The 2,498-nt window shown below is 33.1% G+C and overlaps 1 long non-coding RNA gene across 1 annotated transcript in view; it reads right to left on the bottom strand.

Moving 5' to 3' along the window:
* Nucleotides 1-288: 288 nt before the first annotated feature.
* LOC111083361 overlaps nt 289-2,498 on the bottom strand; it is a 5,788-nt gene continuing 3,578 nt past the window's right edge. Inside the window, exons 2-3 of the long non-coding RNA XR_002609000.1 lie at nt 1,065-1,214; nt 289-365 (exon numbers count right to left, since the gene is read on the bottom strand). This is a non-coding gene — a long non-coding RNA (uncharacterized LOC111083361). The remainder of the gene's footprint in view (nt 366-1,064; nt 1,215-2,498) is intronic.

The following is a 2,498-nucleotide window of genomic DNA, read 5'->3' as shown; positions in this document are numbered from 1 at the left end:
GATAATGAAGAAAAGATCCAAAAAAAGTTGTAAAAATTGTATGCATTGTACTTACTTCTTATACTATATTTAATCCAACAAAAATACAAGACAGAAAATTCCAGAATGTTGAGAGATCACTTTTTCATTCTCTGATTGTCATAGCACAACTCAAAAAGTGAAAGAACAACAGGATCTTAAAGGGTGTCGGAGTAGAAGAAATGAATCCCACGTTACATAACGTTGGCTTTCAGAGAAGTATAATCAACCCAACTGGCACAGAATATCTGTTAGGGAAGCGCTCTGTGGGGACTGCGCCTTGAATGTATAGGAATTGTTTCGCACCACCAGAACGAGCGGAGTGAGCGTGAACTGGCAGAACACGCCTACTAGACAGAAAAAGAAATAAAAATGCATCGTTAATTACTTATCAGAAACGTTATGACAGGGAGAGAGATTTTTTTTGCCAGTTTGTGGGTGTTGAGGTTAATAAGTTAAAATATATTTTGTTTAGGTACTAACGATTTGAGAAACAGTAAAGTTTTCTTGAAAAAAAATTAAAAACTGGTTAAGGCAAGGCTTTGTGTAAATTAACCGGTGTGTAGATAAGTGTATATAAGTAATACATACTACTCAACCCCATTTAAAGATATATAAATTCTAAGTACATTAATTCAGTTTTTATGAAAAGAGCCTGTTTCTTTGTTTTAAAAGTTTCGTGCAAAGTTATACAAAGGGCTATTTACCTATAACTATCCCTAATTTTCGAACTGGTGTATTTAAGTGTTTTACACTCACAAAAAAGAAACCTATCATTCTGTAGGTATTTGAAGAACTTGTAGCAATCCGCCACTATAAAGACTTGGTTTGGTCTGAACTTTCATTGGTGGTAGTGTCCAGAATCACTGATGAGGAGTGGAATTCTCCGAAACTAGTCTGGCTCACAGACACACCCTCAATGAAAGAATAACCATTCCAAACTTTTACTCGTTGTTAAAATAACGTTTAAACAACTCTACTTATACAATTATCTCTAATTTTGAACTGATAGATTAGGTTGAAATAATCTAGTCAACAGCACCTACCGCTAACCTTTGGTTACTCTTGCCTGACCGATTATTGAGACTAGAACGTCAATCTTGTATTGTTTACAGCACGTTTATGCGGCAACAGATGCGAACCGTCAATCCTCTGATTCATAGTCCGGGCACACTAACCATCAGGTCACGCCTAGTCTATGTAAGAAAAGAGAAACAGAATATTTTAATGTGCTTCTTCTGTTGCCTACAAGTATATTATGACCATTCACATAGTTTGATTTTATTTTGTAAGTTGTTAATCGGTAAGTAATTCTAAAAATCCATGAGTGAAAGCAAAATAGAACATGTTGTAATATGTCAAACACACGACATCTGTCATATTCAGTACTGACGAGGCCTTTCACATAATACCAGACTGGTTGGGATACGACAAACATAGTAGTGGAGTTATAAATATTGTTAACTTTCATGAACAGTGACTGTTTTTGGTATGGACCAGATTAAACAATGAATTGCAGTTACCATTAGCTTTGATTTAAGTTATTTTACTAATCAGATAACTTATTACGTACAAATTAACATATATACAAATATCTATTAGTTCCAAGTATTAGCTTGAATTAAATTAATATGTGATTTTTTTTATGTTTTGGGCAAATATCGTTATAATAATTACTAACTCCTTCTATGTGTTATTTTTCTAAATTACAGATATCTGGCATAATATAACACGCATCTATAAGTCTAATATTCATAGTTAAACCTGACCTAGGTTTTGTGATAGAAATCACTGTCTGGAAATTCAGCTCTTTTTTTTTTCGTCTCAGATGTGTTTAACAGTGGTAGAAAAGGAATGACAGCTGGGTTCTACGAAACAACCTACCTCATTTTAAGAACTTGTCAGTATGAATGAAAGTGCTATATACAATAATTAGCTCTCGACTCCGTGCTATTTTTGAATGGAACTACTCTTTTTTTTTAGTTTCAATTCTGCCTTCCCCTCTCTCTCTGTTCGTAAACATCATATTGCTAAGATATCTCTCTCTCTTGTATTTTTGTGTAAACTTCATGAACGGAAAACTGTAGATGTGTTTCTATACCTTTTATGTCCAGAAATAAATTGGGAGAAGCACATTCTACTAAGAGTAACTTTAATATTAAATCTCAGACACGAATACTTTTATTTCATTCTCTATTACATTATTCGTAATATGAGCATAGATTATATTACACTGTTTTTAATTATTACTTTAGTTTGTCCACAAGCAATGGGGTTTTATTTGGATAATAAAGATTAAAATAGTTTTATATAAATCACAAGAAAATTGTGCAAAATGCGAACCTTGAACATCTGAACACACACAAAATAAATAAATAAAGATTTGGCCCATCTATCTATGGTAGTCATCTAATAACGACTGATAAATAGACAAATATACACCTGGAAAAAAGTTAAGCACCCCCGTGTTTTTTCAAGTG

This window comes from Limulus polyphemus, unplaced genomic scaffold (assembly GCF_000517525.1).
Source record: "Limulus polyphemus unplaced genomic scaffold, Limulus_polyphemus-2.1.2 Scaffold9256, whole genome shotgun sequence".
NCBI lineage: Eukaryota > Metazoa > Arthropoda > Merostomata > Xiphosura > Limulidae > Limulus > Limulus polyphemus.
The sequence above is the reverse complement of the archived record's forward strand: the minus strand, read 5'-3'. Positions and strand labels throughout refer to the sequence as shown.